At 44.6% G+C, this 13,304-nt stretch overlaps 1 long non-coding RNA gene across 1 annotated transcript; it reads left to right on the top strand.

Moving 5' to 3' along the window:
* The first annotated feature begins 218 nt into the window (after positions 1-218).
* LOC121086049 lies at positions 219-11,401 on the top strand. The gene is made up of 2 exons (XR_005827273.1): positions 219-830; positions 8,945-11,401. It is a non-coding gene; the product is annotated as an uncharacterized LOC121086049 (long non-coding RNA).
* The last annotated feature ends 1,903 nt before the right edge of the window (positions 11,402-13,304 follow it).

Here is a 13,304-nt window from a genome sequence, read left to right as displayed (position 1 = left end):
AAGTGCCAGTGGAGCGAGGACAGACCCCGAGCAGGAGCTGGGTGTCCTCCGCAAACACAGCAGCAGTTATACAAGGGGACTTCAGTCTGCAGAGCAAGCTGGCTGCTACCAGAGCAAGAAATAGCAACGACCCAATGGCAAAAAAAACCCAAAAAAAAACAAACAAAAAAAAAACCAAACCAAGAAAACCCTCAACAGTCTGTAGAGAAAGCAAATGGTAATGACATGTTTCTTGGGCTCTGGTGCTTCAAAACCTTACTCTGAAGCAAGATGGGGAGGAAATCTGGTTTTCACTTGTGCAAGCACTCTTGGCCAAATGTCTTCTCTTCCCTCCCCCTTCACTACTTCGCTAGAAATCCCCTTCATTACTCACACACAAACAAGGCTGTTGCCATAGAAGTTTCTTGACTTAGTTAAAAAGTGATTCAAGAGGATCACCCGGTGGCTGAACTGGCTTATGCTGAGAGTAAGACAGAAGAAACCAGGCCCTCTCTGGTGGCTGGGGCTGCAGGGAGAGCCCCAACTCTCCTGCTAGAACTTGCCAATCTTGATCTCTGGTTTTGCTCAGAAAGTGAAGCTGAACAGGAAATTATTGTGCTGCGTGACACAGAGAAGTGTATTATGCAGTATTAGGAAGATCATGTTTATGAAATGTTATTTTTCCACTTTAGCAGTCAAACCTTTGGACTTGTTTTCTTAACATAATTTTCATTTTCCGCAGTTATTTATGTTTTAATGCTCTCCTCCTCCAAAGGATAAGATCCCCTCCGCTTGCACCAATGCACAAACTCTGTGTCTCCATAGCAGCCCCAGGGCCAAGGGAAGGGAAGGTGAGTCCTGACGCACACCAGGTGTGTGGTGGAAATCATTGCCATGTGCCTCTTCACTACTGACTGATGCCAGAATAGCAAGCCAGGCTCCTGGGCACATGTGTGGCTTTGGGGACACTGCACAAGGTGCAGAGGGGGAGGCAAAAGGAAGGGGCTAAGTGGGCTTTTCCTCCAGTGGGTAGAGATGTGAGCTTGGCTCCTTTATCTTTCAGAAATGGTCTGTAGCAAAGTGGTGGCATTGCAAGGAGCCCTGTGACCCAGAAAGTGCAACATAATCCATTTCCAAGAGTAAGACTAAAATAAAATACACACAGCTCAGCTCAGTGTAAACACTAACCACCTTCCTTGGAGCCTTTCTGATGAGCCTCCTCTAGCTACCGCTATGTGCTGGAGCAGGAGTTTGGCACTGCCGTTGCAGATATATGCCATCCCAGGAACATTCCCTGAGTTAAGGGTCCCTCTTGCCTCAGAGAACTTGCACCTCTCACATGGTTGTTAGAGACAGAAGCTGCCAGGCTCCAGAGGTGCCACAGCAGTGAGCCTGCCCTGCCGCCCCTTTGCTGCTGCATGGTGCTGGCCCAGACACGTGCCATGCCATGGTCCATGCTGCTGCTGCTGCAGGCACCGAGCAGCTGTGGGCTGCCCCGTGGTCCCTCTGTGCCCAGGCACACTCTCCCCCTGGGCTCCCAAATGTCCCTTTGCCAACAGATTGGCAAGGCGTAGGATGCAGCATCCTGCCTCTAACGGAAGTGAAGGACAGAGAGAAATCCGTGGGGTCTGCCTGCAGGAAGGAGGGAAGGGTGACACAGAGGAAGCAGCCAGATCTTTTGGGGAGGATGGGGATGCCTGGAGGAGGCAGGAGGACAGTCACATCCTCATCAGCTCCCCTAGGTCATGTCAACTGTCTGCTGAGCTCTAGGCAACTGTCTGACCCTGCCCTAGGCTGAGCAGGCTGCTGGGTTATCCTCTGAGGAACAGGATGAAACCAATCTTTTGATTAGCTGTTGGTTAATTAACAGTAGTCTACCGGGTGAGACAGAGGTCCTACAGGAGCTGTAGCATCTGGCGGTGTAACCAGAGGCTCTGCCACTGTGCAGGATGTGACACCAGAAGGTACAGGAGGGTAGCATGGGTGTGGGTACCAGCCTTCCCAAGCCCAGAGGCTTCATTTGGTAGCTTCAATATTTAGGAGACATGTTTTTGTGTTATTTTAAATTACACCCTGAAGTTCAAGATAAACCACTGTCATGGGCCTGAAGTTGAAAAGCAAGACAGGGCTCAGGGTGTATCATGTGTGCATGTGGATCTAATTTTTGGGGGAGCATTAACAAAATAATCTCTCTCTGCTGAAGCTTACTAGGGCTCCCAAGAAATCATCTGAGAGAAGTTTCTGACATCTTTAGAGTGTTAAGGCTAAGGATTTTTTTTTGTTTTAGAGCTAAACATGTGGGACACAGACAATGTATTTTTCCATTCCAATTAGCATTTTCCTTGGCTACACTGTGACTGGCCCTGATGCTTCTAAGAGACCCACGGATTCCACACGATTTGAGGATCGCTGAGGAAAACAGATATGCAAAGACAGTGTAATTATGCAGGACTTTAAGCAGCTTCCACTTAACCAGTGAATGCTGTAATACCAGCCTAAAAGCTTCAACCAGCCTTTGACGTAAAATTTAACTGTTGAAAGAGCAAGACAGAGAGAGGAAGAGGGAGAGAGAAAAGGAAAAAGCCCTGAACAGACTTTGCAGACTGGAGCTGTGTAAAAACCGCTGATCAAATGCTGTTTGATCAGTTGAGTGCCACAATTTGAACAGGAGTGCTGAACCTCTGCTCGAAAGTTCTTTCCTTCCTAGATGTGAACTCAAAAGTTCACCTATCCACTTGGTATTTAATTTGCAATATTGATGTGCTAAGCTGCTCTCACACACAGTAAATCAAGGAGCAAGGAGCAGAAGATAACTGCCAGCCCATACAGACAGTGACTCGCTTCATTTATTACCCAGGGAAGTATGTCAATTTTGCAAACAGAAGTGGCATTTTCCTCGCTCGGCAGCACTAAGTGTCTTATTACAGTAGGACTGTCAGGGTGAGAGACTTATTGACAACTTGGGTTAAAAGTCCCCAGTGCCCCGTGACTCTAACTCGGTGAAAGCCAGCCTGACGCAGACGTGGCCACTTGTATCTCTTTATAGGACATGAATGCACTGCAGTGATGCCAGAGGTCCTCAGGCATTATTTATCTGGGAAACGATGTGTCTGAAAGGGAAAATAAAAGAATTTTGACAAGCTGCCCATGCCAAATGTGAAGTGCTCTGCTGTCTCCTGGAAGCAAGCAGGGTAATTCTGCAGGGGTACGCCTTCCCGCAGCTGGGCTGTCAACCCCAGCCTTTGCCTCTGTTAAAACAGGCCAGAAGCTCAAGAGGCAAAAAGCAAGAGATACCTGTTTGATCACCCACAACAGCACCTCTGCACTAGCAGCTTTCAAACAGCTAATCAAAAAAGCAAGCACAGACTGGTGTAATGCTTGAAACATGCTGTTGCCTTTGCGTGTCACTGTCATCCACCCTCACATGCTCCAAAGCCCACAAACTGTTTTTTTGGTGAGGCACTGGAAAAGCTATCGCCCGTGAAGCTGAGCAGAGCATCGTGCAGTGACGTAACCCTGCAGTACAGCACTGCCTTTCTCAGGACAGAAGCTTTGCACTGAATTTGCAAGGCCTCAGGACTGAGGTTTTTGGGCTTTGCTCTGTCTGAACTCTTCTTGATCTGCTTGCAGTTTTGTTCTACTTTGTCTTGCATCATTTAGCTGTGGCAACAAGTTCTCCTAACTGACTCCATGTGCAAAGCTGATGTTTTTAAATTATTTTTTTATAACTTTGCATCTAAATTCATAGTTTTACGGAGATCACAGTTACTCTATGCAGAATGAGATATTTATGACTAATACAATAATGTAGTGTAGGGGAGGACAGGTCTGCTACAACAGCCGTCGAGAAGTGGAGAGACAGGGTGAGGCACAGAGGAGCGCAGGCATGGGATGAGATGTGGCACAGGCTGGCACTGGTGATCCCACATCGTCTCTCCCATATTCAATAAAAGTGGAGCTGGAAGACACTGTTTCGGGATTAAAAAGAGAACAAAGAAATAGTACAGAACACATTGTAAAAGACACCACATATAGTAAATTCCAATGGAATGAGGAGCTGCAGACCAGTGGAAAAAGAAAAAAGTATAAAAAAAAAATGTTAGCAAGCTTACAGAAATGGCTCCAAGTAGATCCTAGATTGAGGAAGGAGACATCATCAACCTGAATATCATGCCTCCCCCCCCGCAAAGCACTCCAGATGCCTCCAACTCACTGCAACATCCCTAGCCCTACTAGACTGAGACCATCTACCTCAGGGGACAGAGGAACAGCCCAACACCAGGAAAAGGGGTAGAAATTAAGTGTGCATGGAACACTTTTAACTGCACTGTTATTCTTTCTTTTTCTGTGACAATTAGATGTAGGCTAGCAGTGATTCTGAATTACTGTTAAAATTTCTATTAGTGTAAGGTGAGCTTCCTTTTCACCTGTAAACAAGATTTTTAACATAAAATTTGCTGCGATTAATGAAATGTGATGGCATTAAAATGATGGAAAAGCCATGGACAGGAAAGAGTCTACTAACCTTCTCCAGGTTTGCTCTGGCTGTCACAGTTCCCATGACTGAGCTGTGGTACGGGTGACTTCTGGAGGCTGGACAAGGCATGGCTGGGAGCTACACAGCACAGCATGTTCCTGGGCGAGGGTCAGCTGTTTTGGCACAGAGCGGCCGCAGTGGCAAGCTTTCACCCACCATGAGGAAACTGCTGCCTTTCCCAGGAAAGGGAACACGAATGAATCCCACCAAGGAAATGAGAAACCTGGGACAGATGGACTGCAACACAAATTGTTTATATTAAAACAGTAAAGATCAGGCCAGAAAATGCAGAGGACGGCATGTGTATAATTTGTAACTTAACCCAGGCTGCAGTGATATGGAGACACCAGCTGTCATACCCTTCGTGGATGCGTAGAAAACATTTAACATGATTTGAGAGGACTATTTGGATCAAGTGATGTTGAGGTTTGTTTTTCACAAGACCTTTGCTGATAGTGGGTTTTTTTATGAACCTTCCCCTGCCAAACTGTTGCCAAAACTCAGCAGGATGCAATTTCTTCTCCATTTTCCCTGGGAAAAGAAAAGCATTGCAGTTCAGTGGAGCTTATCATACTAGCAGGTATCAAGTCTTCAACAGCCTTTAATTAAATCTTTCCACCACCACCACCCCCTCAAATAAGAAAAGGGGTATTTGCAGCTGCTAGGTTAAAGCACCTGGGAAACACCAACTGCAAAAAAATAGAGGCTTGGAAGGCCTGGGGGGCCAAGTGCCAAATGCATTATCATGCAAACTGTATCAGGTAGAGCACCGACTACCAGATCTGTAATCACAGCTTTTATGAACTCCAGGGGCTGCAGTGTGCTTTGAAAACCTCGTTTTTGGATGGACATACCCAGATGCTGGATCCAAGTCAGCCTAACCAGCTCAGTGGAATGAAACATGGATAGATAGCATCAAGCTTTGGATCAATAGAAGCATAAGACTCTGGCAACTCTTCAGATGAGCCAACATTTTCAAAGGTCACTGCCAGTTTTGCAACACCGGATTTGCTGTCTAATGCTCAGACCTATGCCACCTGCTTTACAGATACACAGAAAAGCTGGTCTTTGCCCCAAACACCTTACTTTCTAAACACATGGACCCCATATAGCCAAGGCTGCCGCTAGAATTAATAGTCTACTAATCATGTTAGCTTTTACTTTTCAGCATATGCTGATGCCATATTTCTGCAGCCAAGTTATCTGTAACATGATGGATAGTTTTGTCTGCTTCTAATTTTCAAGTAATACTGGGAAAATTTTAGATTTGACCAGAAGAACCTGACATTATTCTATGGTTTTGTTCTTGGCATTGCTTTCATGATTCAAAAACATTCCCAGTGCCCTGCTTTCAAACTCTTAATAGAGATGGGGGTGGCTATACCCAAAATTTCCTGTTTCCATCATTATGAGTGGGACTTACTCAAGAAGTGAGCTGGTTTCCTGTTACTTGCTGCAGAGCCCAGACCTCCCGTATCGCCAGCCCAGCACCAGAGCTGCTCTCACACTGTGCAACCCAGCAGCCACCCTATGCCTTGGACTGGGGCCATGGGGCAGAAGAGAGGCTGCTGCTGGGGAATATCACTCCATGAACCTTTCTGGAAAGCAGTCTAACCGTAGGACCTGCTGCATTACGATGTTGCCCTTCCAAAGCAGCTGCTGGTGGGTAGGGCAGGCACAGTGGCTCTCCTGTGCTGGCAGATGGAGTCAGGAGGGTGTAGGATCCTGCGGCACTGCCACGGTCCTTGCCTGAGTTGGACTGTGTACTGTCAAAGAAAAGCACTGGGGAATGTTTTGCTGCAGTACGTTCCATTTCCCATCCTGGCAAGATAAGTTATAGAGCAGGGTGAGTTCATTATGTTCCATGTTTGTTGATCTAAGTGAGACAGAATGAACTAGGACGGACTTTATTTGGCTAGAAAGGGCTGAACAGCAGCTAATATTAAACACCTCTCATATGAAGCAGGGACATTGGTACTGAAAGAATTATATGACTTAATGTGAACATTAATAAAGTGTCCATGAATAATACATTTTAAATTATTACCTAGATATTGGCTGGCTGGAGCTCCACCCTTAGCCCATATTTCTCTGGCACTATTTAACTTGTCACTAATTTAGGGAATTCAAGGCACTAGAAATCCTAGCTGTGGGGGAATATGGATAGAGTTAATAGTATAATCCTTGTCCCATTCATGCACTGTTTCCCTTTTGCTCCTATAAAAGATGGTAACAGTTAAAATGAAGTCTATGAATGAAGTCTATAAAATGATGTCTACACTGGGTCCATGGCCTATCCCCATGAGATGGGGCTTCTGCCAGCCCAGGTCGTTGCAGTGTCCACAGGAGCTTGTCAGAAGTGCAGGAGCCGTTTACCCATGAGGCTGCAAGTGCCTCCAGCAGGTCCCCGCTAGTTCCACGTGCCATTGACGTGGCCAGTAACTGCATTGTGTCTGACTGAGCAGACATCAAATTCAGCCCATCTTCTTTTGATTGCGAGAGTCAAGATCAGGATTCATCTGGAAGACATCCCATTAGCCAGAATTTTCCCAGCAATGGATGGAGGAGATAGATAACACTGTAATACACAGACTTGTAAAGTGACGCTTACACTGGACTTCTCTCTTCTTTCCCCGTTGGCTGCTCAAGTAGCTGTATCCATTTTCAACACTACATGTGTACCTCATGCACAGTTGCTACTTGCAGCCATGAAACCGCACCTCTAGCAAGTACATTAGTTACACAGTGTACCGCTACACAAACAGACTACTCTGAATGAAGTGGAAGTGTGGATTTACAGTGTCAGTGTAGCTGCTAGTGGCAACTACTTTGAGGCAGTCTCTTGCCTTGGAGCAAATGTCCCTTTATGGTTAGGCAACTTTCCACTTACCCCAGGCTGTGGATGGGACCTTGCTGTGGAAAACATGATGTGATGTAAAAGCATAACCCCACAGTCACTTGTTTGTATAGCTGTACCTTTAGAAATAAGAGTTGCAACCAGAGCAGAGCTTGAAAAGAGCCCTGCTGCTGGCCAAACAATGCTTTCAAAGGACTTTCAAACACTGCTTCATGTGGGATTTATAAATTGTTTTGCTGCATGAATCACTGCGACACCCGAGCCCATTTCAGCCTGGGTCTGAAGCATGGTTTATAGTTAAAAACACCATGCAGCTGTAATACAATAACAAAGCAGTTCCTCTGACTAAAACTGGCTGCAGTCCTAGGGGCTTTTCTCTTGCTTTCTCAGTCACACCCTTCCCTTAAATCTCCTCCTGGGCCATGCAGCTGACCCCAAGTCTGGGGCCTTTAACAGTTAGTCTAAACCAGCAAAGTGATTTTCCAGACCAGAACATTTAGGTTTTGATATATAGATAAAGAGTGAGTTTTAGTACTGTCTCATTTTTGACTCATGAGCAATGCCTGACCTTATTGATGTGCTCCCAGCCAGTTTTCAGAAACTAAGCTATTGGGAAACATTCATCCTCAAATTCCCAAGCACCACAGGTGTCATGTGGATGTCACCAGAAGGCCATGCCAAATGTGCACCCACACATCTTTCCTGTGCCAGACCACAAACTGTAGAGCTTAAATATCTGCAGCCTTTCTACCACTCTTGGGTACATACATAGGTGACAGCTGTTGGCTTTCTTCCAGCAGTGTAAGCACCTGGAGAAGGCAGCCAGCAAGGACCTGCGTGCATGGCCAGGCACAGCCACCCCTCCCCAGACCAGCAATGCTGTGCAGGACTGTGCTTTAATTTGGGGTTGGGGTAGGGCTAAGCAGAAGGGGCATTTTCTGCAGAATGTACCTGTTTTCATGACAATTTTTGGAAGGTTGAATTAAAGTAAGGGAATGCATAGAAATGCATCTTTGCAGCAAGCCAGTTTGAAAATTTGAATTTTTGAATGTGATCCTTAAAATATAATCTTATTTTTTAAAAGAAAACTTCAAAATCTGCAGAGAAATATTCCCCAAATTTCTCAGATTTTCCCCAAACTGAAACTCCCACCCAAGCCAGGCACTTTCACTGAAACAAAAGCATTAACAAAGCTGGATCATTAACATTGTATAAAAGCCCAATCTCAGATGATTGTGTTGGAAATGATTATACTTTCAATATCTTTTTCTTCTTTACCAGTTCTATTAAACCACAGGAGATACTATAACACATGAAAACTTTAGTAGTTCTCAGCGCTCAGTGACCTCTCCTTAGCAAGCTAGGAGTCTGGTTTTGTCATCAATCCAGACATCACCCCACCTTGCCGTCCACCTTGCAGTACACAAGAGTGTCTATGTGCTGCACTAGCTCTACTTAAACCAGCATCCTTTAAGTGGTGAAAGTTCACAGGACCAGTTGTCTCCAGGCCAAGCATTCCAGTAAGTGAAATTTATTGTTTTAATATTCCTTTCTCCCATTTCTCCATCAAGGGATCTTCCATCACTAAATCAATATGACTCAGCCTGCTGCAGGAAGACAGAAAACAGGACAAGCACAGGCTGTCTAAAAATAAAACGGAGACAAAGGAGTCCTCTGCAGTATTGAGTTTTACTACAGCACCAAGATGACTTGAGAGAGCTACTCCGTGAAGCCAACAGAAGAAGCAGGTAGCAAGAAAAGATTGTAATTGGTGTCAATATGACAAGAATGGGTGAAAATCGTCCTGGTCTCCAGATTAAAGACAGAAATCTGAGATCCTGCACAGAGCAGGAGCAGACAATTTGGTCCCTCCAGCCCAGTGCCTTTATCATCACACTGGTCACAGAGGAGGGCAGGAAGGTTTAAGGGTGAGCATTTCCTCTGTGCTTTGCCCCTTTCTCTGTGCCCAAGGCCAGAAGGGTAAAAGCATCTCCTATCTCAGTGTTCACGGGCAAGTTCTCATTGCCAGAGAAGGGAAAATTGGGCTCTACAACACCTTGTCTTATGGATGGCCCAAATGTACTACCCAAGGGAGAGGACAGAAATAACATCAGCATGCCCACATCAGCTGTCCACGTAGGAGCCACTAGACTTCCCCTACCTGTAAGTGGCCCATCCAGCTTCTGCAGGACACCTGGAAGTTCTCTATTGCTAATAATGTTGAAGGAGAGTATGTAGTGCACAAAAACAGGGTAAAAAAACCAATCCAGAACATTTACAGTCTAATTAAAGAGTTTAATTCTTTATACACACTGTAAAACTGAAAATCCAGAGTAGGCCCATTCAAAAACAAAGCAAACCAGATAAATGTGAGCTGTTTCACACAGGGCTATGGGTGTATTTATGTGGAAGACTGAACAAATAAATTAGTGGTTTCTTCTCTGATAATGTAAATACTCCCAAGAACACTGGAGATCCCAACAAAGTCATCTGGATGGGGATATAATGCAGTGCAGATGTGAAAGAGCTTGAAGGGAAAGAGGGAGCGTCCAAGCCTTTCCCGAAGCTCTCCTAACACCCTTATGACAGTGATCTGCCTCAGTGTTGTTGTTGGCATGGCTCACTCGGCAGCCATCACAGCCCAGCTTCATAATTGAAGCTACAGGCCCAATTCATTAAAAGAAGATTTACTGGTGTTAAGAGGGTTTTGTTATAGATCTTGTTTTCATAAATGGGGCTCTACAGTGCATTATGCGTGTGAATTACAGAGGAAATAAAAACCTCTGAATTATGGGGAGAAGTGCATGTGAGCAAGGCTCTTGGAGTGAGAATAGTTTAGTATGGAAATGAGATATGGATCTGGGGGAGAAGAAATTCAATCTTCTCCTATCCGCTGGTGTCCCAGGAGATGTCACAGCAAGATGCAACCACACTGGGGTTGTTGCGGTGCTCTGTACACCGTTCTGCTCCTGCTACTGTCCTGCCTGCTCTGACAGCTCCAGGGGAGGTGGCAGGGAGCAGGGGGGCTCCAGCTCCCACCGCTCACTGCCTCCTAAGTGTAGCCTCTTCTGTCTCAGAGAACTGCTCAGCTAAGTTCTGAGACCATGTAGGTGTCTTCTACGCTGGCAGTGACTTTCCAGCCAGGCTTGCAAGTAGAGCCCAGCATGGTTAGCAGGGGGAGCTGCAGCTATAGTGCAAGTGACTATGGGAGCTATAGTGCAAAAGACATGTTAAACATCTGGGTATGGGATAATAAAGAATGTTTAGCAAATAAAGACCTTGTCAATACAAGTAGTGAATTTTTGGACACATCCTGATTTAAGCCTAATCAAGTCCCGGTTGCCCATGTGGCAGAATACTAACAGTGTGGCTATGTACAGCGTTACCTACAAGGCAGGAGCCACACAGCGGCTGGATCCAGGTGGGCAAATACGGCGGACAGACCAAAACTCTATAAGACTGTTTCTCCCTCCCTTTAAAACAGTTTATGCCTATTAGCCTTTATGTCTAGAGTGCAAAACAGTCGAGCAAAGTATCCTGTGCCTTTATTGAACCCTTCTGTTGTTAAAAGAGCAGTTAGATTATTTTATCAAAAATCTGTGGAAGCTTCTAATATTTTGGGGGTTTGAATCTCAAAATCCATAGAAGACTATTGTGTAATTAATAAATCTAATGGGTAACGTACAGCTTAGTATTAGCCCCTTTGGAGCTGCTCAAAATCCATGACAGCCAGCAGTTCACAGATCTATCGTAGCCAACAAGGGAAATTGCTGTATGTTTTGATTTATGATGCTATGTTATAATTATTTTCCTCTTGCAATATCTGATATGCTGTAGTGACCTACAAGTGACACAGCTCTTCCAGAGTGTGTCCTATACACAACCAAGCAATTTCCCTGGCCAGATCTTGTGCATAGAAACCATTTTCTGGAAACATTCATTCACATCTTTACAAGTGATTCACTTACTACAGGGGTATCATAAAGTCCAAAAAAGTTTGTAGGTATTTTAATAAAAAGTATGTGTGACATGAAGCATTTACTGCCTTTAATTTAAGTTGTTCATGTTTCTCCAGCAATCAGAAGCTTGTTTCCAGAGGCCCTGCAGATGTTCAAGTGCACATTGGATTTGACAAGGTCTATTGTTTATGCCAAGCAGTAGATTTTTATGCAACATTTGGAAATGTTCACAGAAAAGGGCAATTTTGGACTTGTACAATGAGAGTGATTATGCACAAAACCTAAAGTTTCACTTGCCCAATGGGAAAACAAGGAGCAAAACATCCTTGAGTCATGAATTCAGTCGACTCGGTCAGTGTCCAAATACTGCATACTAGATATAGGCTGCTCCCAAATTGCTTTTGACCCTGGAGTTATCCACTGGATAATTTTGATTAAGCAAAAATGTTCTAAATGGTCATAACTTGCTTGTGGCCAATTCACAAAAGTAAAAAAAAAAAACAACCAAAAGAGGAATCATCCAAATACAATCTTTATTCCAAGAAATTTATTCTGTTCTAATCACATGGCAACATTCAGCTATATGTATCCAGTCATAGCACACTGGCAAGCCATCCACAACAGGACATCAGGAAAATCAACTTTGATGCTTCAAACCCATGTTTTTCATTTACAAACCCCTCAGGAACCATGTAGTGGAGGGCAAGATCCTGCATTTCAAATGCAAGCTGGCTGACAACAGGCTGTTGACTTGGACAGTCTTCACAGGAGTTGTTTCAGGGATCCACAAAGGATGGCTGAAAACCATAGTTTTAGATCAATCATATTTGACAACCCAATTTCAGGGCTGGGATTTTAATGTGTTGGAACCGTAAAGTTAGAAAAAGATTAAGAAGCCTGCTTAATAATTGGCATTCCAGCCTATCAGAGTCATATTATCTCACATAAAGCTTCTATTAGATGAACAACACAAGGGTTGCCAAGATGAGTGTTCAAAACCTGGGCAATAGGTTTTTATGCTCTGTTTTAGCACTTTGAATGACACAGCCATGTTATCCTTCTGTGGCAGTCATCACTGTAGTGGCTGTCCTCCACAGAAAATAATTATTATTTTCAAGACAGTCTGTAAGATTAGCATTTCCATGAGTGAAGATCCCATCTATAGTGACCCATATAAATCATGACAGCCAGAGCCTGTCAGAAAATGGATTGCTCTGTTTGAAGTGTGTCGCGCCTAATTTTTCAGTATTTTTAAGCATGGCACCTCATCTGTGCAAAGCACAGCTCCCACAGGCTTTCAGTAGCACTACCTACCTCTTCAAAGACTATTTGAATGATGTGCCCTGTGTCACTCAGGGACAGGACAGGGACAATTGAGCTTTCTGGGGTGGTACTGTCCTTCCTGCCCCTGTGCTTCCTTGCTGCAGTGTGCGCTTCCTTTCCATTTGTGCTCAGAGAGGAAGGACTGTCAGGTACTAAAATCACAGTCTGTAAATGGACCTTGAAGACTGGTCTGGTGTTTCAAAGGCCGTCCTTTTGCTCCATGCTCTGCAGTATAGCCAGTTCTTTTGCCACACTACGAACCCTTCCCAGAGACTGAAAGAACTGTCACCCATCCCACCCCTTACCCAAAAAAGGGCACTCAAGAATTTCAGGCCACCAGAAAGAAAAAGCATTTTTCATCCTTAATTCGGATCTTGGAAGTAGCTCAAGCTGGATGTCTAGCACGGAAAATATCCTACCGAAACATTTTCACAAGTTTGGGGAAATCACAAACAAGGAAGGCTGGTGTCTTATAATAGGGAAAACTGTTCAACCCAAATAATAGCAGAGCTGCTAGATGTCTCCAAAACAACACTTGATATTAAGATCAATTAAGAGTTTCTTCACACGAGGTTCAAAGCTAATAAGCTAAGGACTGGTGTTTTATAAAGACCTAGAAGGACTGCAAAGAATCCTCTACATTTTCCCG

Source organism: Falco naumanni, chromosome 4 (genome assembly GCF_017639655.2).
Source record: "Falco naumanni isolate bFalNau1 chromosome 4, bFalNau1.pat, whole genome shotgun sequence".
Lineage (NCBI taxonomy): Eukaryota > Metazoa > Chordata > Aves > Falconiformes > Falconidae > Falco > Falco naumanni.
Note: the sequence above shows the minus strand (reverse complement) of the source record. Positions and strands in the feature narration are given on the sequence as shown.